Source organism: Rhinatrema bivittatum, chromosome 6 (genome assembly GCF_901001135.1).
Source record: "Rhinatrema bivittatum chromosome 6, aRhiBiv1.1, whole genome shotgun sequence".
NCBI classification, from domain to species: Eukaryota; Metazoa; Chordata; class Amphibia; order Gymnophiona; family Rhinatrematidae; genus Rhinatrema; species Rhinatrema bivittatum.
The window spans coordinates 279,824,093-279,849,361 of NC_042620.1; the positions used below are offsets into that span (position 1 = coordinate 279,824,093).

Consider the following 25,269-nt stretch of genomic DNA (forward strand, 5'->3'; position numbering starts at 1 on the left):
CTGATTCTGGTTCCATTCCTGCTCCTGCTTCAGTCCTTGAATTCCTGAGTCCTGTCATTCCAGTTCCTGCTTTCCTGCCCGTGCCGCCATTCCTGTCTCCGGTTTCCTTCTTGTCCTCCAGCTCCTGTGATCCTTTCCTCGGCTTGATCTCCTGGTTTGACCTTGGCGTGTCTTCTCGACTCTGCCTGCCTGCTGCCCGTCTCGATCCTTGGCCTGGTACCTCGTCCTTGCCTGTCTGCTGCCTGCCTTGGATCCTCGGATTGGACTTTGTTCCGCATCTTCGCTGCCTGCCCTGACCCAGACCTCTGGCCTTATCATCATCTTCAGCTTCACTGTCTTTGACGAGGCACCCGCACCTAAGTCCTGTCTGCCCCAGCACCCAAGGGCCCAACCTGCGGGGAACGAGGGCTGGTGTAGGTGAAGCTCCTGCCGGGTTGTCCTCACCAGCTCACATGCGGAGGCGAGAACCATTGGGGGCAATCCCTCAGTGGTTACATCATCACTCGTCCCGATCCAAGGCTCCACAACCATATCAACACTTAAAGTAGATAAGGCAATGGGGTCGGATGGGGTACATCTGAGGGTATTGAGGGAACTTAGAGAAGTCCTGGCAGCTCCTCTGGCTTACTTGTTCAATGCTTCTTCAGAGTCTGGAGTAGTTCTGGAGGACTGGAGACAGATGGATGTGGTTCCTTTTCATAAAAATGGAAGTAAGGAAGAGGCTGCGAACTACAGATTGATTAATCTGATCTCTGTGTTGAGTAAATTAATGGAATTGCTGCTAAAACAGAGGATAGTGCAGTTTTGGAATCCAATGGATTGCAAGATCTGTGACAGCAGGGTTTTACCAGAGGTAAATCTTGTCAGACTAATCTGATCAATTTCATTGATTGGGTGATCAGAGTGTTGGATCAAGGGAGAGCTCTACATTTAGTATACTTGTTTTCAGCAAGGCCTTTGACATGGTTCCACACAGGAGACTTACAAATAAATTGAGCGTCCTTGGTATGGAGCCTAGAGTGACTGACTGGGTTAGAAACTGGCTGAGTGGGAGGCAACAGAGGGTAGTGGTACATGGAGTTTACTCAGAGGAGACTGCTTCAGGGATCAGCACTTGGACTGGTTCTTTTCAAAATTTTATGAGTGACATAACTGAAGGGTTGTCAGGAGAGGTTTGTGTTTTTGCTGATGATACTAAAATCTGCAACAGAGTAGACAGCCAGGAAGGTGTAGAAAATGAGGAGGGATTTAGTGAAGCTTGCAGAATGATCTAGAGATTTAATACTAAAGTATGCAAAATAATGCATATAGGTTGCAAAAACCCAAGGGAGAGGTACAGTATTGTAGGTCAAGGGAGAGGTACAGTATTGTAGGTGAAATTCTTTTAAGCACAAAAGAAGAGCGGGATCTGGGGGTGATTGTATCTGATGAATTTAAGGTGGTCAAACAGGTGGATAAAGTGATGGCAATAGCTAGATATAGGTTTGGCTGCATATGGAAGAAAAAGGGAGGTGATATTGTCCCTGTATAGGTCCCTGGTGAGACCTCACTTGGAATACTGTGTACAATTCTGGAGACCGCACCTTCAAAAGGACATAAACAGGATGGAGTCGGTCCAGAGGCAACTAAAATGATCATTAGTCTTTGTTCTAAAGCATATAGGGATAGACTTAAAGATTTAAACATGTGTACCCTAGAGGAAAGGTGAGATAGGGGAGCTGTGATAGAGACATTCAGATATCTCAAAGGTTCCATGCACAGGAGGTGAACCTCTTTCAATGGAAAGGAGGCTCTAGAATGCGGAGACGTGAGATGAGGTTGAAAGGGGTAGATTTGGGAGTAATCTTGGGAAATATTTCTTTACAGAGTGGGTGGTGGATGTATGGAACAGCCTTCCAGTGGAGGTGGTGGGACAGGATCTGATTTCAAGAAAGCATGGGATAAACACAGGGAATCTCTGGGGGAGTGATGGGAATTGTAAAACTAAAATTATGGGGAGAATAGATGGGCCATAAGGTCTTTTTCTGCAATCATATTTTTCTGTGCCTATGAATATGCATGAGGTACTTTTGCATACACTGCCTCCAATGCTTACAAATCTATCTCATGCATATTCATTGCGAATGTCCTGAAAACCAGACCTGTTTTTAAAACTTGAGGAGCAAGTTGTCTATACCTGTTCCAGTTCCTTGGAGTTTAATGTCACATATTTTAGTATTAAATGAAATATAAAACAAATGTTATTTGTTACTTTGTCTCTGTGCTCTTATTCATAGATCACATTGTTCAAAGTTGAGTAGAAACCTTTAAGATTCCCACTAATTTAATTCATATTTGGCCTTTTGTGACTGGTCGATTACTTCAAAGAGGATTACATTCAGGAACTGCAGGTAATTCCCCATCCCCAGAGGGCTCACAATCTTACCCCTAGATTCACTAAATTGCGATGTTTTATTGCAGGAGGGAACCCACTATCATGGGGGGATGTCGCCACGTTGGTGGGGAACTCTCCCCCGAAAAAGCATCATTGCTGTATGGCACGTTCTTTTGTGTCACGGCCAAATCCTGTGGCATAAAAGAATGCGGTGAGCGGCCCTTTAATGCAATGGTGGCCCCAACCTCACGGGACTGCCATCACCTTAAAGGGCTGCTGGCTCGAAAAACCAAAGTCGCAGCAAATGGGGGAGGTTGAGCGGGGGTCAGTGCTGACCTCTATCTCAACCCAGGGCTGTCAGCCGAGGTGGTCCTGACTCCCCCCAAAATGTAAAAAAAAAAAAAAAAAGAGCACCTGCACAGTGATAGTCCTGGCCTCCCCTTCCCCCCAAATCCCTCCAATCAATGAAGGCCACCCCTTCCCTTCCCCTCCCCCCTAGTGAGAAGGATGACCCGTGATGTCCATTGCTCCCACCCCCTAGTGACAGAGACAAACCCCAATGTCCATAGCCCCTCCCCCCTTAGTGGCACAGATGACCCAATGTCCATAGGCCCCTCCCCCACCTGCTAGTGATACAGATGACCCCCAAGTCCATAGCCCCTCCCTCAACTCCCTAATAATACAAACGACCCCAATGTCACCTCTAGTGACACAGATGACGCCCCGATGTCATAGCCTTCCTCCTACGCCATCTAGAGACACAGATGACTCCTAATTTAAAAAAATGATCCCAGGCCCCACCACACCCCCATCCCCTCCCGTACCCCCCTGTACCTTAAATCGGATCCTGCATCAGGTTGGGTACGAAGCAGATCTGACCTTGCCCCAGCCATGTGATTGGGATAAGGTCTGGGGATCAGAAGAGCCCTATACTCCAGGCAGCAGGGTGGGAGGAGCAAGAGCAGGGAGCTGATGCTCTTCCCTGCTGTTTACTGCTGCAGTGCTGGCTCCCTGCTCCTGCTTCTCTCTTCCTGCCTTCCTCAGTGTTCTGGATGCCCTGGGTTCAAGAAAGAGGGGCTGAAGCAGCAAGCAAGAGATGTGGGGCACTGTCTATAGAATCTAGCCTGAGCCCAAGAAGGCTGCCAGCACTGCCACACTGGAAGAACGTTCCTGAGGCACACTGCTTTAGGAGAACCATACTCTTTAGTGCATGTGACTTTTTACTGTATAAATGGAAGACAAATCCATCACCAAATAAATGTCTGTTGATTCATTTATTATATTTGTTTTATGTTGATGTGTTTATAATTTTATTTGTATCTTTGTTTTGTGTAGTTGTATGTTTGTTTTTATAATTTTGCTTCTCTATGTCGCTTTGGGCGGCTTTTACTTATAAACGCCGGGAGAGCGGTCTATAAACACAAGGAATATGAAGATTAATAAATGTACTATTTGCCAGATTGTTACAATTGCAGAAGATTTATTTGACTAAAGTTTATTGTTGAAGCACCTTCCAGAGTATGGAGAGTGATTTGTTAGTGTGTAAACTCAAGAACCTATGAGTGAGTCTCTTCCCCCTGAACATGTAGCCTCCCTTTATAATGGGGACATGGGAAGAGTGGTCTATAATTGAATCAAAATGACTCCTGGTTAAAGATTCTGGATCCTTTTCAGAACTGTTAAAACATAGTTCCTTGTAACTGTTGTCAGGATAGTCAAAGACAGGTTGTTGATGATACTAGTCTTTCGCCTATTCCAGCCACCTTCCCTTCAAGTTAAGCCCTCCGGTGCTGGCTGTTAGCAAAGCATGGAAATTTGGAGAAGCCCCTATTGCAAACGAGGAGCAAGAGGCCTGGAATGGAGCAAGGAGCTGGAACAAACCAGGTATCAAGGAACAGGACGGAGATCAGGCACGAATGCTGTAGGTAGAACCTGAGACGAACGGAGCCAGAGTACAAGGACCAGAAGGTAGGACCAAGCTCTGGCAATTGACTGACAAAACTGCCTCAGTATAAATACAAATCTATACAGGAAATAAGATGGCCAGCAAGGGGCACTGGGCTGGGAGGACTAGAAAGATAGTCCAAGAAGCTCACAGCACCATCTGCAGGCCGGAGGAGCATTTGATCCTTACATTCCTCAGTTTTCACATCAGCAAATCTTTTCCACTTCTTGCCTCTCTTCTCTGGTAGTTGTGGCAAAATTCCCACGTTTTCTGCTACAAGACACGGTTCCTGTGGGATTTTGGGCCACCGATCTCCAATAATAATATCAACAGAGAGCTGCCTCAGAGTCAAGAGAGAATTCCCTGGCTTGTAAAATCCTGCTTCTATCATCAGTACCTGAAAGAACCTTGTACCAGAAGCAAACAGACAAAAGGCATGAACATGAGCTGAAGTAGCTTTCCGGTGATTGAGCTTTTTGTGTGTGAAGTTTAATTCAAGAGCACATTCCAATGTGTTCAGGGTAGCTGGAAGACGCTTTGTAACTGGACGGATAGCATCAGCAGGCACACTCCAGCGTGTCTGACCAAGAGTGTTGTCAGCAGTGGATCTTATCTGTCATAATTAGGGCTTCTCATTCTAGGTATTTCTTAAATTGTCAGATCAATATTCAAAAGGATTTGTCCAGCCAACTTTGAAATTAGCTGGACAAATCCTGAGTTTTTAATTTCACGGCCCCTCAGCAGTTACATTCACCTGGATAAGTCATTACTCTGACTCGGTTAAAATTTTACAGGAGAAAAAGAGGCCAATCAGTGGCGTTTTAGAGTCGAGGCTTAGGTTTATCTGGCTAGTGCTGGATTGGTACTAGCGGGAGAAATATACTTGGCTATTTCTGGTTAGAGAATTTGAAGGCCTAAAGTTAGCTGGGTAACTGCTCCCTGGCTGGTTAACTATTAAAGAGTTAATGCAGGGGATCTGACAGTGCTGCTCTGACGCTGGATACTGGGAGCACAGTAAGACTCTACCACCTTCCAGCTTGGGGATTTTGGGTGGGTCAGGAAGATGAGGGTGGGAAGTGGGAAGGGGGGTCCAGAGCCCCTGGACAATGCAGGATAAGGAGCGGGTCTAGGGCAGTGGTCCCCAACCCTGTGCTGGGGGCCCACCAGCCAGTCGGGTTTTCAGGATATCCACAATGAATATACATGAGAGAAAATTTGCATGTTATGGAGGCAGTGCATGCAAATTTTCTCTCATGGTCTAGGGCACAATATATTTTTCGTGCAACAGAGGCATGGGCAGGAGGGGAGGGGGTCCCAGCACCACACATCTTCTCATTTTTTTTGGCCAGAAAGGATGGGAAACCCATGAGGGATTTGTTGAGCCCCCTGTGTTTAGGCAATATTGAGTAAGCCGGTGAGAGGCAAAGTTACTTTATAATAGCTTCAGTTAAATAGCTAGAATTTAGGTGGATAAGTGCCCAAATCTTCATTTAGCTGGATAACTTCTGACTATGGATTTCACAGTACTTTGTCCCTCTCCTCTCTATATGCACAAAGGGCTCTAGGACTTGTAGTTCTTGAAAGAGCTTGTTTCATAAGAAAGCATAAACCTTCTGCCTCTCAAACTACAAGTCCCAGAATTAACTGCATGAGCACATGCTCTCTTTTCTACAGAGGGACCCTGGACTAGCCAGCAATCACTGCTGCTTGTTCTGCTTTTGAGTGGCTCTAGCACATTTCATAACTTGGATATAGCATAGATTGTTTCCATAAATATCCCCAAGCATAACCTCCAGTGTAGCCTTAGTTTTCATTCCTCCTGGGCTGGCCAGGTAGGACGCACGCTCTCCGCCCCCCCCCCTCCCCCATTCTTGCCCCCCTGGCCTCCTTTTATATAACTTATGACTGGCAGGTGTTGTGCACATCTCCTGTGAGAAGAGCAAGCCATTAGGCAACTTCTTAAAAGCATGTCCCTAAAAGGCAGGTGTTGTGCTGGGTAATTGATTGTCGTTACAGGGAAATGACTGATGCATGTTACACCACAAAGGAGGATCTTGCACGAAGGATTGCTGCATGTTTGTGCGTGCTGTCTGACCAGGTGCTGTTATGGGCAGTGTAGTTGTAGAAGAGACTGGGGTAAGTGGACCATGCTGGGTTCCTATCTGTGTGGCACAATTGACAGACACAAAAGGGACTGAAAATTAGTAGAAGTGTGAAACTTGTGAGCAGCAGGACCAGTCGTCAAGGCCTCAACCCTGGCTACTGTCCATTCGTGCATCTTTTATATATATATTCATAATTCAATCACCTTAAAAAAAAATCTGTCTAAAGCAGAGAGTAGATCTCCTAGTTCCTGCATACTTGGATCTGGCACATTTAGAAAGTCTGTGGCCAGTGAGGAATTTACATGCGTGATGGATGGAGAATTCCTGAGCCACCTTCTCTTCTTCGGAGCAGTAATGGAGTCTGACGTGCCTGTCCCCGAATCCTCTGTTGATTAGAATTAAGTAAGAAGAAGGTGTTAAGATGCAAATAGGAGATGTTTAATAAGTGATGGCTTTAAAAATTAAGGCAGGGCTGTCTCCTGCAACAGCTGTGCAGGAAATCCTTGAACAGAGAGTCACAAGGACTTTCAGCGTCAGTTTTAATCATCTGTCGGCTGCTCTGCACATCACTTTCCATTTCCATTTCTTTCCTTCCTTCCCTGTGAGGTTGCATATCAAAATATCATTTACTCTTCGCTGGCACTTGAATTCCAGTAGCAGATAAAGATCTTTTTTTTTTTTATGTATTAGCTCTTAAAACCTTTTGGGTTTCCGCTGCAGAACTAATCTATAGACATACACAGAAACCTGAGTCAACCTCTGAAATTGCTCTGAAATCCTCAGATCAGCAAACCATTACCGGGTGCATCAGCGTCCTGGCTTGCCCTAGTTTGTGGATGGGAATGGAGGAGGAGGAGAAGGAGGGTTTGTTTCAATGGCAGCGCCTGAGCCCAGTAAGAAGGCTGCAGGTGCCCTCTGTTGTGGGGTGGAAGGTAACTGTATAATGGTCAGAAGAGGTCATATTTAGCCCCTTCCCAATACCACGCATGAATCTGTTGTTTTCCATTAAATATCACAGAAGTGGATGCACGGGTCCAAGCAGAGCTCCCTGGCACTCGGACTGGCCAACCCTCTAGTTGGTTGAGGGTCATGAAGTTAAGTTTCATTGTCAGAGCTACTTTAGATGAGAAAATCTTTCCTGTCATTTCTTGCCCCCCTCCATTGTATTGAAAGTTGCTTTATTTGTTCCATCTAAATCCATTCGTGTGTGCAGAGTGTTGGTGGATTGCAAAGTCTCTGCCGTTATTAGATATATTTCTTACTACCTTTATGTGGCAAAGCAGCTGCGTCCTCTCATATTGCGCCATAATTTGAACACTGTGGTTTAGGCACTGCTATTGTCCAGATTTGACTAATGCAACAGTGTTTATTTGGGGTTATCTAAATATCCCATTGATTATCTCCAGGTTATTCAAAATAATGCAGCAAGACTGATTAATGGTCTTTGCAAATGGGACCATATTACTCCACTTCTTGCAGACCTTCACCTGCTGCCTCTTTCGTTTGGATGCAATTTTACAGTGCTTACGCTGGTTTTTAGAGCCCCCCACAATTTAGTTAGTAGGGCTCTAACATCTCTGTTAGGGGAACTTAGGTCCATAGATGAAGCTCACCTGGCATTTCCATCTGCAAGAGAGATTCATTCAGTAGGGACTAGGAGGAGAGCTTTCTCCGACATGGGCCCAAATGTCTGGAATCATCTTCCTATTTCTCTTTGCAAAACTGACAACTCTTTCGTCTTTAGGAGGATGATTAAACCCTAATCAAGCCTTTGATGCCAGTGTTGTGAACTGATCAGGCTTGACTATGATTTGGTACTGAGCGCAGCGGTATTTTATGCTGAGCCCTACGGTATTGATTATTGGTTTTATATTGCTTGTTCTGTTTTGTGCTTCTTGTGTTTATTTTTATGTCACGTGATTATATTTGTGCCGTATGGCTACTGTTAATCCACTCTTGAGTATTATTTTGTGAGGATGATCCCAAAAAACAAAGCGGAAGCCGATCCAATATGGCTAGCAGCGAAGAGAAGGATCGGTAAAAAGGACTTTTATTGAATCTTGCCCGACTCTGGCCGAGTTTCGCTCTTCTAGGAGCTGACTCAGGGGCTTATCAGCCACATCTGTTGGCTCTTCCACGGGCACACTATTTTTTAAGAATTGTAAGGTATTGAAAGTTGTATCTTTTCATACATTGGAACTATGTATGAGAAGTCTACTTATTGCTTGAAACCTCACTAATATAGCGATTGTTTCAACACCAATATATACTCGTTTGTTTGCAGCAAATCTGCAGCGCGTCATGGAGTATAGTAATGACTCCAAGACGCGCCGCAGCAAACGAGTATATATTGGTGTTGAAACAATCGCTATATTAGTGAGGTTTCAAGCAATAAGTATACTTCTCATACATAGTTCCAATGTATGAAAAGATACAACTTTCAATACCTTACAATTCTTAAAAAATAGTGTGCCCGTGGAAGAGCCAACAGATGTGGCTGATAAGCCCCTGAGGCAGCTCCTAGAAGAGCGAAACTCGGCCAGAGTCGGGCAAGATTCGATAAAAGTCCTTTTTACCGATCCTTCTCTTTGTGTTTATCGCTGTTATCTTGTGAGGAGGCAGGCTATAAAACAGAATAAAGTAAGGCAGTAATTCCTGCCCCTTGTAGCTGAGTGAGTTATTTTCTTGGGTTTTGTAGGCCCTTGTCTCTTCCCGGCACAGCATTAATTGCTAGGAAAGGCCCTTCCTATTGGTCACTATTATGTAATGCCTGGCGCATGGTCCTACGTGCAAGTGGCTGAATTACTCCTCTCTGTGCCCTGTGAGGAGGAAGGTGGAGCTCGCTCTTTGCTTGCTGGAGATGTTTCAGCACTGACCCCAGGAGCCCCTTTCAGCACAGCAGTGCACTGCTTGGGTGCCCTTCAGGGTCTCCCGATGCTGGTTGGGGGCTGCCACTCGCAAGAGCCTGGGTCGCTGCTTACAGTCTCCCTTTTCCTGCAGACGGGGAACGACGCATAAAGCCCCCAGGACGTGCATGTCCTGGAGCCGATGGCACCAGGGGGCAAGAAATAGGAAGGCGACAAAGAATGAAGGAGACACGTGGAAGCCCCGAGACTGAGAGGGTTGGGAAATCGGTGTATATTTGTCAGAACTAAGATTAAAAAGAAAATAATGCCTCCTGAAGAAGGGCAGCTGGGAATCATTTCTCCACCGCTCTGACATGATTATTAAAAAATTCCAGGCAGCCTGAAATGAAATGGAAATTGTCACAGCTTTGAAGCTTCTGTCACTGCTTCGGAACTGGGTGAGGATTAGCAGAAATTGCCTGTCATTTAGTTTTTAAGAACATTTAACCATGAGGTAGATGAGAGCTCTGGGGAGTGGGTGGAACTTAAATGACAGCTCAGCTGAGTCAGGGCAGGAGGTGGATGTGGGCAGAGTAAGTTAAGCAGAAGGGAAAAAGCAGTGCTCGGGTGTCCTGGAGGTTCCACAGCCCACCTTCCCCCGCCGCTCAGGACTCCTGTGAAAACATTGAATTTTTCACTGCCAGGTACTGAAAGTGGTGTGTGCCGTTGATACAGACGCTGAATGCTGAAGACCAGTGGGTCCTGTCCCTATAGCCTACCCAAGGCTGCAGAAACGTGTGGAACCTTTGCTGGACACCTGAGAGGAAGGAAGGGACCAAAACTCAGGTCACTGCAGACCACTGAGGTCTGAAAGAAGCGCAGGAGCAGAGGGGCTGCTTCACCTGCCGGCAGGAGCCTGTCTAGTGGCGTACGCAGCACTACAGGTAAGCTAGGACTCCATCGCCACACAATCAATCCCTAGTGGAGATGCCGTAGAGCAGGGATGATTTTTTTTTTTGCCAGATCAGGCTAGAACCTCGTCTTGGTTTCCTTTTCCGCCGCTGGCCTCAGCCTGGCACCTTTTTTTATTTAGAAAAAGACCGCTGTTGTAGAGAAAGCGGAGAAAGAGCTGACGATGTGCTCCCTCTCGTGGGAGACCATCATCACCCAGGTCACAGGTTGGCAGCAGTGGTGTTCTCTTATGGAGGCCTTATGTGCCATTTGAGGCAGAGAGGATTGAATGAATGAATGAATTAATTAATGCATAAGTAGCACCTGTGGATAGAATTACCAGATCAGCAGGTTTATAAAGATCTCAACCTTAATACATTGAAATGCCAGTTGGCATCCCCCCCATCTGCATAACCTGCTCAGTAAAGAATCAATCCTTTTGCATACTGAACCAGGAAGAGCAGCAAGGAACTGACAGGCTTTTTCCGGGAGTTTCACAAGAACTTGGGGTCATATGCATGGCAATGACTTTCATCCTTTCTTAGATTCACACCTCAGGTTTGTTTCTGAAGGCAGTTCTTGAGGCAGGAAAAAACCTCGAGATTCACCAAAATCCAGTCTCTCTCCTTAATATGTGCTGGAGGCTAATGGAGCAATGCTTATTGAAACAACCTGGGAAAAGATTCGAAGACGGCGACCTCAAAAAGCGAGTCGGTTTCAGATCTGGCTGCAGCTGCTGTGGGCAGATTTTTGCCATGAGGAGTCATTTTGTACCCTGAAGGTGGGAGCAGAGGAACCTGTCACCAACGATCTGTTACCGACTCACCGGGAAGCTGACTGCACGCTTGCTCAGTACCAGAACTTGGCACACGGACGAGTAAAGCACAGGGACTCCCAATTGTATTTCTCAGTGCCTATACCAGGGACAACCCACCCAGAAGCTCCCACAAACTGCTTGATGCATATGGCATTGCAACTTCTCTCAGGACAGTGGATGGGCCCTGGATGCAGGCCTTCGAGCGACGGAGAAATATTCCATTGCCTGGGTATCTAAAACCCTGCAAGGTCAAAGCCTTTGAATGTGAACAGTGCTTGGAGTCCATCTCTGACGTACCTGACCTGCACATTAAAAGAATTCCGGAGCCAAACTCTCAGGTACTGCAGGCCCCTCGGTACTATCGCTAAGAAGACAAAGTCCAAAATCTTTCAGGTGCTAGGGGGCAGCATACCCAGCTGTTGCAAGCTTTGATCTTGCATTGGCACCAGTATTGTGTGACAGCTTGCACAAGAGACTTGCTGATAATAAAAAACATATAGTGGGCTTGGAGTGGCCAGTGATACATTGAAATTCACTCTGTTACTAATGTATTCCATCATCAAAGAGACAGGATAATGCCATCCTCTGTGAGTATAGCAAGACGCTGACTTATCTACATCTACCAAGACAGCATGGCATCTCACCTGAACCACCAAACTGACATAGCAAGGTTTCCAAGGTTAAGAAGAGACTTGAAAAATACGTCTTTACTGACAGGGCAGGATTTAAGATTTTGGCACCTATAGGCAGGACTGGTGGAGAGGGGTAGACCCCACTCCACTCTCCAATCATACCTATAGGCTACAGAATCTTAAATCTGGCCCTCATTGCATCTGTAGATGTTCAGTGGGCAGTATTTAGTGTATCATTGCAGTGCCTTTTTAAAGCAGCACTAAAGCAAGTGCAGGCAAACTCTTCTTCAGCCCAGGCACCTGGTGCCCTCAGCATTTGCCTGTATCTGGGCCTGACCAGCATTGTGGCAGAATTCAGGCATACTTGGGACAGATATAGAGACGGAAGTAGGAACCAGTTTTAGGAGGTTGCAACCTTACCAACAACCCATCTTTCACTCCCTCAAGAGCAGATGAACGGGGAGAGGTCATAGGAAGAAAAAGAGCAGGTAAAGGAAATGCATTTTTGCAGTTGTTATAATGGATGTGAAGCCTCCAAAATTTTGGTTAGTTTTTTTTTTTCTTTGCTGGTTTTTATTCAGTTTGTTTAATGTTCTTTGTTTTGTTTGGTTTGTTTGCTGAATTAAAAAAAACAAAAAACAAATCATTAAACAAGGGAAAAAAATAAGAAAACAAACAAAAAAAAAAGAACCAATTTAAAAAATGGACCTCTGGCAGCCCTGGCTGGGCCTTCCCGGGACAAAAAGCTGCCTGGGCCCAGTGCTGAGTCCTTCCTGACACGGGCCCAGCTCGTCACTAGGCCTTAGTGGCTTGCATGGGTAAATTCGGCTGGGAAGGCTCACCCAGGACCATGGGAGGTCCATTTGTTATATTTTTTTGTTTGTTTTTTTTATATGCTTCACTTTTTTTGAAGGAGTTAATAAACATGTGGATAAAGGTGAACCGGTAGATGTAGAATACTTGGATTTTCAGAAGGCGTTTGACAAAGTTCCTCATGAGAGGCTTCTAGGAAAAGTAAAAAGTCATGGGATAGGTGGCGATGTCCTTTCATGGATTGCAAACTGGCTAAAAGACAGGAAACAGAGAGTAGGATTAAATGGACAGTTTTCTCAGTGGAAGGGAGTGGACAGTGGAGTGCCTCAGGGATCTGTATTGGGACCCTTACTTTTCAATATATTTATAAATGATCTGGAAAGAAATACGACGAGTGAGATAATCAAATTTGCAGATGACACAAAATTGTTCAGAGTAGTTAAATCACAAGCAGATTGTGATAAATTGCAGGAAGACCTTGTGAGACTGGAAAATTGGGCATCCAAGTGGCAGATGAAATTTAATGTCGATAGGTGCAAGGTGATGCATATAGGGAAAAATAACCCATGCTATAATTACACAATGTTTGGTTCCATATTAGGTGCTACAATCCAAGAAAGAGATCTAGGCGTCATAGTGGATAACACATTGAAATTGTCGGTTCAGTGTGCTGCGGCAGTCAAAAAAGCAAACAATGTTGGGAATTAGAAAGGGAATGGTGAATAAAACAGAAAATGTCATAATGCCTCTGTATCGCTCCATGGTGAGACCGCACCTTGAATACTGTGTACAGTTCTGGTCGCCACATCTCAAAAAAGATATAGTTGCGATGGAGAAGGTACAGAGAAGGGCTACCAAAATGATAAGGGGAATGGAACAGCTCCCTTATGAGGAAAGACTAAAGAGGTTAGGACTTTTCAGCTTGGAGAAGAGTCGGCTGAGGGGGGATATGATAGAGGTGTTTAAAATTATGAGAGGTCTAGAACGGGTAGATGTGAATCGGTTATTTACTCTTTCGGATAGTAGAAAGACTAGGGGGCACTCCATGAAGTTAGTATGGGGCACATTTAAAACTAATCGGAGAAAGTTCTTTTTTACTCAATGCACAATTAAACTCTGGAATTTGTTGCCAGAGGATGTGGTTAGTGCAGTTAGTATAGCGGTGTTTAAAAAAGGATTGGATAAGTTCTTGGAGAAGTCCATTACCTGCTATTAGGTTCACTTAGAGAATAGCCACTGCTATTAACAATGGTAACATGGAATAGGCTTAGTTTTTGGGTACTTGCCAGGTTCTTATGGCCTGGGTTGGCCACTGTTGGAAACAGGATGCTGGGCTTGATGGACCCTTGGTCTGACCCAGTATGGCATGTTCTTATGTTCTTATGCCATGAATACAAAAATCTTGGGGTATTTTGGCAGGAGGCTATTTCCAGTTGGTTCCATTTGAAACAAACTGAAAATGGCCTCACTGATTGCATTTTTGGCATGCGTTACAAATGAATGCACATCCCTACTGTTTGATTATTACAAAACTTGGTGGTAGGCCATGGGGGTGGGGGGGTGGGGGGCAGAGGGTGCCTGAGTGCCAGATGAAGTCTGGGAATTTGTATGCTCATCTACCCCGAATGACAGCCAAAAAAATAAGGAAGAAAACAAAAAACTGCTTTGGATAAGGTGTGATACCTTACAAGCAGTCAAGCCTCTAAGGCTGGAAACTGGGATATAAACGTAGCATTGTGGACTGGATTAACTGGGCAGACGTGAGTGGGCCAATTAGTCCCTTCTCGCTCATCCACTTTGTTACTGTGTTACTTTCTAGACCCATGAGGTCAAAGCTTTCAGCAAACAGACTGTGTTGCATGACAAATGCTGCATTAATGATCCCCTTCCCTCGGAGATACTGGGCGGCATAGGACGTGCAGGCCTTTCTATCCAGTTCGGTGCTTTTCAGGCACCAGGAGAAACACTGCGGTCATTTTGAGGTGGCCTGTTCTTGACGTGGTGTATCAGCAGGAACGTTTTGACTTTGGTCCGGTTTGGTGTCTTATGACCTTGCCCGGCGCACAGAGATTGCCACCGGAACCACCAGTACTACTGTAAAATACAATCAGTGGAGAGTGAGGGGGGAATCCTGGGCTGGACACCAGCCTCACACTATGATAGAGTCTTCAGCTGACAGCATCGCCCATCAAGCACACTCTTCAAAGAGCGTTTCATAAAATATTAAAAGCCAATTTGAATGTAAAAGAATTTTAATAAAGGCAATCATCTATTTTTAATGGTTGTATTCAGAGTTAAAAGGGAATATTTACCCATACAAGGCAGAAAACAAACAGAAAATCAATACAGCAGAGGCTGGCAAATGAGACAGGAGACTTCCAGCCTGCCCATCCAGGGCTACAGAGCCGAGGGGATAGATTCATGCCTCAATACCAGGCTTTTCAGGTTTATAACCAATGTGACCCCATTCACATGAGCCCAGACTAAAGGACAACCAAAATAAATGAGCAGGAGGGCGGGCCCTCTGCAACATTCAGTCCACTCTCACCCTCTCTGCACTCCAACTGATTCCCTCTCCACACTTCTGCCTTCTCCAGTTGATCCCTTCAACCTCCACCTCCTCCAGAGGATCTCCTCTCTTACTATTGTCCCCTTCAGTGGATCCCCTCTTTCAACATCCATTCTCCCTAGTCGATCTTTTCTCTCAACCTCCACCTCTACCCCCTCCAGCTGATCCCGTTACATCCCCTGCCTCCTCCCACCTCCCCAGCTGATTCTCTCTGGCCCCCAAGCCCTTCTTTTTTTTTTTTTAATTCATCTTTATTGGGTCATTGACAAAACAGACAAAAGAACAAAGTTATAACAGCCGAGAGAAAGAAAACAGTCACAACGCTGGCTATAATCTAACTACAATGACCCAGATTTTTCACGGTGACCCCATCCCAGGCAAAGGTTGCAACCCAACGTAAAACAAGCAATCGCGCCTCAGTCACTCCCCGCACGCTCACACGTTCGCACGCCCATCGAGAACCGCACACACCATCAAACAAGCTTAGTCAAGCAGTATAAATAGCTAAGCACTGTGAACACCAGGTGCAGTCCTGAAGCTCCTAATGCCACCACCAGAGAAAATAACCTTTCAAAGCTCGAAGCACCTTGTGGGATGCCAGATTTCTCCTCCGGAAAGATCCCAAGCATGCAGGATAAGACACCATTGCTTTCCACTGTGCAAAAGAAGGTGCCTCATCCGACTTCCAATTAGCCAAAATCGCCTTTCATGCCAGGAGGATTAGCTCCCGCAAGAAATGTCCTACCCCCTGTGGAATGAGATCCCGCTTATCCCAGAGATAAATAAAAGGATTCTCCGGACCAGATGAGTGATAACATGATGCCAAAAGGGCTGCAGCTTAGGACACCCAGTGAACATGTGACAAAGATCTCCCGCGACTGCTTTACACTTTAGACTGGTGTCAGAGTCCCCCAGTTTCATCAAAACACCCCAAGCCCTGGGAATCTGTGTAATAGCTTAAATTGAATTTCCCTCATAGAAGCCGCTAAATATTGCTGACAGATCAGCTTAAAAGCGCATGGCAATAAGTGCGGCGAGCTCTCAGGACCCAGATCCACGCTCCCTCTCGCGGCAAGGCGTGTCAGATGTGGGGCAGGCAGGTCGGAAAGGAGCTGCTTCCCCCAAACAGCAATTGTATTAAACCTAGGCGAGGTCTCCCAGAAGCTATCTTCGGAGTCTGTGAGGGGGAGATGCGTGAGAAGTCGCTTGCCCCAAGCCCTTCTTATAACCCCCAACTAATCCTTTGTCATTCCCTCCTCACACTAACAATCCCCATCCCTTCTCTCATCTCCTCCCTCCAAACTTTCTCTCGCACACACCTAGCTGCTCCTCTCTCATCGCCCAATCATTTCCCCCCCCCCCCTCTCTTTCACCCTCCGCAGCAATCTCTGTCCGTCTGATCCAACCCTCAAACACCTCCTGCGTCTTAATTCCTCCCTCCAAACCTCCTCCTGGCCGGGGTCAGCAGTAATATTTTCTTTTGAGCCCTGGGCCAAAGGTGGATGATAACTGATGGGAAGAGGCTGACGACGGACAACACTTTTCTCTTGGGAAGTTTCAGTGGTGGGTGAGAAGGGAAGAGCAGTGGCACACGCTGCACAGTTCATGCACTCTTGACTTTCCCATCCATTCATGGCTGGTCCCAAGACTGAAAGTTATCTGCAAGGGCAGCAGCAGCAGCATTAGAAAGTTACAAAGGCCAGCATGGGGGACCTGAAAGCCAGCGCGAGCTCACAGGCCCTGCGGAGGCCTCAGGCAGGGCTCACGAAGGACCTACACGCGTGCGCTGGCTCCCAGGCCCCCCCATGCTGACTTCTTCTACGAACGGTGCTGCCGCTGCCGGTTCCTGAAGGCTGCAGCCAGTCGAAGTGACCCCAGTGGGAGGTTTCCTGACTCCGGTTGGGGTCCTGACCCACAGCTTGGGAAGCCCTGCCTTAAGAAGTCCTATCGTGCGCTGCACCTTTCCAGGTGAACTGTGAAGGAACCAAATGAGAGAGGTTTTTGAAGGGTGGGTCCACTCCTGCTATCTATCATCCTTGTCCAGGAGCTGTGTGATCCGCCACTGTAACTGAGCTGCCTTCCCCAGCGTGCCTCAGATGTTATCGGGGCAGCAGTACGCCTGGGAACACAGAGGCGCTCTGCCCGTTTCCCTCCTGCAGGTCCCTCTAATTCACAGCACATGCGGCACCTTGTGGTGTCTCACAGCTGGATGCTTCTACCCTGACAATGTTTTGGCAGAGCAGCCACTAGACCAAACACAGGCTTAAACCTAATTGGCTATAAACAGCAAAAGTTCTGTGATTGTACATCACTGAAAATTACAGCTGTGGAAATTAATTTCAATTATAGTAAATTAAAATTTAGAAAGCCAGTTAATAGATTTTAGAAAGTTATACTACATCAGCCAAGAAAGAAGCTTGAGTGATTGGCACCCATTAAAGAGCAGACGGGAAGCGTGAAACAGCTTATAGTCAAAGGCATGGTACCGCTTCCAGCCACTGGTGAGTCCCCACTTCGTAAGTACATGGGGAGGGATGCGCCTCTGCATGTTTCGTCTGCCACAGCCCGAGCTCCGCTGAACATGATACCCTTTACTCTTTCTATGTCCCAGCAATACTGTCTGTCAGTGACACACCAGCTCTGTTTCCAGAACTGGTTGAGAACCAGTGAGAGGACCCCTGCTTCTCTCATGGTAACACGGAAAACGATGGCAGATAAAGACCAAAATAGTTCATCCAGTCTGCCCAGCAGCACTACCCAATGGCTGAGATACTCCAGCTGGATCTCTGCCACAAGGGTGTGGAAGATTTGACGTTACCAGCGGATTAACCTTGTCCTGGACTGAGTGTTCAGTGCGATGCAGATCATACCAGGACTACCTGAAATCTGTTAATACTCCCGCAGTGGCTACGATTTACTGCCCTGCTCCCCATCCCCAGCCCTCCTTCCCTTCTTCTGAGCTGGACTCTGATCCCACTCTCCAGCCAATCCCCTGCCCCCATCTCTATCACAGGACTCTCTTGTCCCCTGCCCAACGTGGCGCAGCACACTCCTGACCACCCTCCCTAATCCAGTCGTAGCACACTGCTCACTCAGCCCACCTTCTCCAGCCTGACCCCCAGCCATAGCCTGATCCCAGCATGTCTTTCTCTCTCCTCAGACTATCCCCAGCCCCTGTTCCAGCCTTTCCCTAGCACTCCAGTCTTCCTCCTTAGCCTAACCCCAGCTCATGCTGCCTCTACCCAATTCTAGCTCTTCTTTTCACTTGCCCAGCCCGATCCCCCAACTGTTGACTCCAGCACACTCTGACCACCTCAGCTCGAACCCAGCACAGCCTGCCACCCCCATACTCCAATGTAGCCCAGCATGCTCGGCCCCCCCTCTCCAGCAAGAGTCCAGCACACCTATCCCCAGCTCAACTTCAGCACACTTTGACCCCAGCGCACTTGACCTCTTTTCTCCTCACTGATCCACCCCCAGCACATTATGTCCCCGTCCCCCCAGCACACCCTGACCTCCTGCCCTCAGCCCGATCCCAGCACTGCATTCTCCCCTGCCCATTGTGGCCCCAGAACATTCCCAAACCCCCTCCTCAACCTCTCCCCAGCACAATTCCTCACCCCCCACCCCCCCAGATTATCCAAAAGGAAGAAACACTAAACATACAACCCCCCCCTAAAATGTTAAAGAAATGAAAGTACCCTCCCCCCGAACCAGATTCAGAGAAGGCCCCCACCGACCTCTCCTCACCCAGCCCTTGCCAAATCTTGGGTCCGTTGGGCTTCCGGGGACAGGAGCACTGTTCTCCCTAAGCTGTGCATGTGTCTGCGTGCACAGAGGTCATGAACCCTGTGCATCCAGCAAAACCCAGTGGGCTCGAAATTCAAAGGGGAGATAGCTGGATAAACAGTGCATAAGTCACTTAAGTGTTATCCGGCTAAGTTACTTAGTTTGTCAGGGGTTGAATACTTACTTGTGCATGCACAAGAAATCCCAATATTATTTGCATTATCCTGGCTTGTAATGCCCAGATTTGAACTGGATGAACAGTTTTCATTTGTTTGATTCTGAAGTTTCTTTACAAAAATGTATTTGGCCTTTGCAGTTGAAATCATTTTCTCCGTGTCATCCACGGACTCCTCTGTCAACTCTGAGGTAAGGAAACCCTCACCTTGGGTTCCTCCTGGAGCTGTGGTCATTGCTACTTTTAGAGAGTTGGTAAAGAGGGATTTGCAACAGACTAATCAGGAGTCTCAGTGCCCTGACATTTTTCAAAATCTCACCCGTGGGGAGAGGCTGGGTTTGTAATAATTAGAAAGAGATCAAGGCATCATTATTAAAGCAGCAAATAAGGGAGGGGTGGTGGTTGTCTTAAATACTGCGGATTATGTAGGTGAGGTGGAAAGTCAGTTGAGTAATACAGTATATTAGAGCCATTGACAGGAGATCCCACATTAGATCTCAAAAAGAGAATAGAGATGATTTGTTTGATGAGGCTTTTTTGCATAACTGGATTACAGCTAAAGAAGAATCAGCTTTTCTGCGGGTTGAGTATCCAGTTTGCCCTGTTTTTTACATCTTGCCTAACATACATAAATGACGTATTAAACCACCTGGGCAACCCATTATTTCAGCCTGGGGATTGCTGTTAGAACCTCAACCACTCTCCATTTTTTTAATATGCTTTTAAGAAATGTTGTGTTTTGTTTACCCTCCTAAATTAGAGACTCTGCCCATATTACATCTATTCTCGAACAGATACCAATACCCATCCCTGACTTGATCATGGTAGCCACTGACATTACAATGTTGAATACAAATATACCGCAAGGGACAGCTATTGACATTGTCAGGATGTTTTTGGATACTAGATTAGCGACAAGAAGAGTACCACCAGTGGCTTTTATTGGATTTGGCTATTGCTATGAAAGAGAATTTCTTTAGTTTTGATAGCTGTTTTTTGTCAACAAATAAAAGGGGTACTACCAATGAGAGCATCAATTCCCCTCAATATAGCCAATCTTTACGTGGGGGGGTTTGAATCACAGTAGTTGACTCATTGCCCATTCAAAGATAAAATCAAACTATCGAAACGCTCTATAGATGATGTCCTCTTGTTGTAATTTGGGGTATGGAATTACTAAGAACATAAGAGGTTGCCATACTGAGTCAGACCGAGGATCCATCAAGCCCAGCATCCTGTTTCCAACAGTGGCCAATCCAGGATACAAGTACCCGAACAATAACTAGATCCCATGCTACTAATGTATATAAAAATAAAATAAAATAAAACAAAAATAAATAAATAATGCCGGTAATAAGCAGTGGCTATTCCATAAGCCAACGACTAACAGCTGGACTTCTCCTCCAGCAGCTTGTCCAAACCTTGCTGCAGCAATCTTTTGAATGGTTCAATACATGTGATACAAATTTACGATTTTCTTATACTGCCAATTGCCTATTACTATTATGTATACACCTAGGGGTTTTCATTTTTCCATTTATTGTAAAGCCACAGATCACAACACATTTTTACACAATGGTCACCCCAGACATTTATGCCAAAGCCTGCCATTTGGCCAATTTTTGAGACTGTAGATATTGTATTCTACCACAGGTTGATATCTATGTCAAGCCCAGTATATGAAATGACATTTTCTTGAGTGAGGTTAACCCGTTAGAGTGGTACAACAAGCCTACAAGAGAGGGAGATAGGTAAATTGAGATTTGCTGTTACAATCTTGACAGCCTGAGAAGGATACACAGACAGTGTGCGTTTTGCCATATACACCATACACATTAGACACCACTGGGAGATCCTTCATCTGCACTCCACTATCCAAAAGATGCCAACTTTCGCTTTACAGCGAGCCTAACATTAAAGACCGCATTGTGATTTCGGCTTTTGATTTGTGCTCCATCACAGGAGACTGTGATGGTCAGAAAGGACATTTTTCCTATGGTCACTGCAGGTCTATGATCATTCAGCAGTGATCCTCTTACATTCCAGGTCCTCAACCGTATACTTTAAGGGACTTTATATCATGTTCTACAAAAGAGGTGATCTGCATAGTATGGTGCCCTTGCAAGCTATACATTGGAAAAACTACCTGAGTAATCAGGACTAAAATTCAAGAACATCTAAGCTGCATTCATCGGGGGTGGGAGTAATATGGTTCTCTGGATTGAAGCACTACATCCAGTGGAAGTTTGGGACTGTGGGATTGATTCCAGGCTGGAGACTTTCCCCTTTGGCTTATACAGAAAGAACAAAAATATATTGTTTAATGGAATACTATGACACCAAGGGGGTTTAAATAAAGACATTGAATGGGCTGTGTTTTACTAAAGTGTTTAGCAGTTGGTTTGGCCCAATGGATGACATGTCCTCCTCATGTAATGGATGATTTGTTAAAGCCCCTTTAAATTATGACAGGACTATGATGTACGTGGCCGCCCTTTTCAAATGAGATACTGAGATGAGTCTGAAGTGAGTCAGCAAGTTTATAGAGGAGTCTTTTTTCCTTTGATTTGGTTAGAGTTACAATTGAAGATTTTTATTTTACAGATACGATATCAAGGACTTTTCCGCCGAGGACACCAAAGCACTGTGGTGTCTGTCTATCTGGAGGGCTATAATCCGAAGCCACTGCTATTTCATTAACATCTTGGCGTTGTTCTATTATACAATTGAAAGCCATTTTGAGAATGGCATTCTTCTCATAGCAGTCAGTGGACCAACCGAGGCTCACCGTTTATTGAAAGACTATTGGGCTTTATTGCAACACAGGATAAGTGTTTCTAAATGCATTTATATAAAAAGTTTTAAAAATATTGTTCCCCAAGAGTGGATCTCATGATAGAAAGCCTTTCTAATCAGAAGAATACTGATATATGTTTGGTGCCATTTAGCCAGTGCTGCTGGTAGACCTGCAACACTGGCTAAATGGCACCAGTTCACAAAGAAGTTAAAGGTTTTTTTTTAAATAGGAAATACATTTCCAGTTCTTCCTGTTCTTTGTTGTTTTGATTTATGTGTTTACATGGAAGCATGGTCTAGATTTTGTTTTGTATTTAGTTGTTTATAAAAAGTTGCACAAAAAGAAAATGTTTGCACATTTGAGGGAACACTGGACAGGAGCCATCCCCTGTTGCTTCTTCCCCAGTCCTCTGGCTTAACAAAATGGCCGCCAGTCAACCCAAGGACCAGTGCCATTATATTGAAACGCAAAATTTGCTATTCAAAATAATGACGCCAGCTCTCGGGTTGACTGGTGGCCATTTTGCTAAGGCAGAGGACTGGGGCAGGAGCCATCCCCCATGGCTCCTGCCCACTGAAGCAGGATTTAGTAAGGGATGGGGTAGGGAGAGGTTGGTGGGTCAGTGGATCCTGGGGGTGCTTCAGTGCAGCAGGACTGGGTCAGAACCAGGACCTGTATTTTTTTTTTTTTATATTTTGTTTTATAATCTGGTGGTTAGTGGCTGGTGGACAGCACATGCAAATTCCATCACTTTGCCAACAGACAGACAAGATCAGGCTGAGCATATTAATATTATATATAATAATATCATTTTGCAAGACCAGTGCTGAGCGTGACTAAGATGAGAAGGTAGAAGTCTTCTTGGTGAACGTGGTAAACATTTGGTAAAAGTCACATGATTACACAGCTTATCACATGATGACATGTCTTCAGTTGTCAGCTGCACATGGAAGAGCAGGAAGGTGCAGTAATATTGTTTCCTTCTTAAATGAAAACTCTTCCCTGTCCATTGTGCTTTGTGCTTGCTCCCATAGCTCTTCGCCTCCTGCTTCAGCCTTTGGAGAACATGATGGCAAGTCTTACTGTTGGAATTAGGCCCTATAAACCTTTGAGCCTGATGGACCAGGAACTGAAATTGGCTCCTGTAGGGCCAGTGTGTACCCAGGCTTTGCATTTCATCTGACTGACTAGACCAAAATCCCTGGATCTAACATGATTCTCTTTTTGATGAGGTAGCCATACCAGGTTCATAATCTTAGGGTCCTAACTGACAGCTCTCTGTCCATGGTTCCACAGAACAGGCAGGTCTGTAAGACCTGATTTATGATCTTTCACCAAGAAGTTCATGTGTTAATTACTACTAGACTTGACTTTTGTAATCCTCTTTTGATTGAGTTACCATCTAAATATACGGTATTCGCTGTCTCCAGTTAACACTGCTCGCATTGTTGTTGGCTGTGGTTATAGGGAATCTTTGTCCTCTGTTTTTCCAAATTACATTGATTACCTGTGTCATATCATTTAAGGTCACCTGTCTGTCGTTGAAAGCTTTTGGAACAGGGGTGCTGTTTATTTACAAAACCAGTTTGTATTTTACATTCCTGCACGTTTACTTCGTTCACCACAGGGCGCTCTCTTTAAAAGGCCCAGCTGCTATGGACCAGGAAATGTGCTTTTTCTTCTGTGGCCCTCTTGTATGGAACAACTTGACTCGAGGTTCATCTGGCCACACATTAATCTACACATTAGGAAACTGGCTAAGGCATTCTTTTATTCCTGAGGCCTTTCTGTAGGCTCGGGTCACTGTTTTCTGCTTTTGTTCTTGTAGTTTTTAGTGTTTTATGATGTATTTTATTGTTTAACATGTGCAAGGCGGGACTTATGCATCGTCTACCTTTCCCTCCTTCCCCCTACAACAACACAATACACAATATATGGCTTTACAAAAAGCCGCAGTTTATTGTGAAATAAAAAATAACCCGAGCCCGAACAACAATATAAAGATAAATCATATTCATCCCAGCCCCCTCCCCCCACCAAATCGCATGCCACCATGCCCCCAGTGGCATACAGAGTTAACAGTCCTCCATTATTCCTCACCCTGCCACATCCAAGCGAGGGCGAGCCTACAGCATGGCGCCTCGTATAACAGTCCCCTGGCTACACGAGTTGCCTCCCTCCAACTGCCTCCTCTTTAACAACGTAAATCATTAACAATTGACAATTTGAGCTCGGGTTTCTGCCACTAAACAAGAGCAACCACAGTTGAAAGCTTTTGGAACCACAGTTACACTTGTTGCCCTATACTGAGGCCCAACTAACTCCCGTTAATCAACCTTTCCAAAGTCTTCTGAATTGTGTTGTTAAACAAATCAAACCCCTCTTCCAACAAATGGACACCATCTGCTCGATATAACTCCTCATGACCATCCCACGCCCACTCATGTCTTACCCAGAAACCACCTTGCCCCTCCACCCACCTCCCAATTGTCCTATTCAATTTCTCAACATCATGCTTCCATTCTTCAATTTAAATCTAATCATGTCTAACCAACTCACCCATGTATTTGGCATTTCATTCATTATGCTTGCAAAATCCTTTCTTGCCATTGCAACAAACTCTGTGCAAGAACAGGCCCCATTGTTGTTACCCCCGAGATGTACCAAAATAATTTCCAGTAACCCCCCATACCTTTACCACCCCCGAAACACTGAAAACAATTGCTCCCACTTCATTCCACAATTACCAAACCAATGAATCCTCATTTTCTTTGCTTCCAAATTCAGATGTTCCCCATACGGCCTCCGCAATGCCCTGTGCTGAGCCTAGTGTACAAAAGAGTGGCCCGCAATCCAGGCACACCCCTGATCAATGTGAACTCCTTGCAACTCTGAAAGAACATGTAAAACCATTAACAAAATGCACAACAACTCGCCCCCAAGCCCACAGACCCCCACAACGTTACATTCTCACATACGGAGCAAAGGCCCCAGATCGCCACCTCCCTATGAACCGAATCAGATCCTCAGGCTACCCCATCTCTTCAGCAGTTGTAGCAGTCCTGCTAAGGAAAGAATGCATACTATAGATGTTTGCATTCCACTCCAGGCTCAAGACCACCAATCGCAACACCTGCGCAAACTGGAATCTTTTTAAGGGGGACCCATCAGCATGTACCAAGAATGAAACTCTGACCAACGGTCTCACCTTCGTGAAAGCCTACCCACTACACACCGGACAAGTCAAAGCATCTGATGAAGGGACAAAGGTAACCACCTGCCCTTGGGCCTCTCTGATCCACTTTTGACCTATGAATCTGAAAGCACCACTGATCCCTAAATATCCACACACTGATTGTTAGTAACCCCACATTGCTTGCGTTATCTCTGGAATCTGCCACCAATTCCCCGACTCTCATAGTCCCAAAAAAATGCAAAATCGAACGCCATCTGGAA

The 25,269-nt window shown here is 45.6% G+C and overlaps 1 long non-coding RNA gene across 1 annotated transcript in view; it reads left to right on the forward strand.

Moving 5' to 3' along the window:
* LOC115094331 overlaps positions 1-21,925 on the forward strand; it is a 95,371-nt gene extending 73,446 nt beyond the window's left edge. Inside the window, exon 3 of the long non-coding RNA XR_003857528.1 lies at positions 21,621-21,925. This is a non-coding gene — a long non-coding RNA (uncharacterized LOC115094331). The remainder of the gene's footprint in view (positions 1-21,620) is intronic.
* The last annotated feature ends 3,344 nt before the right edge of the window (positions 21,926-25,269 follow it).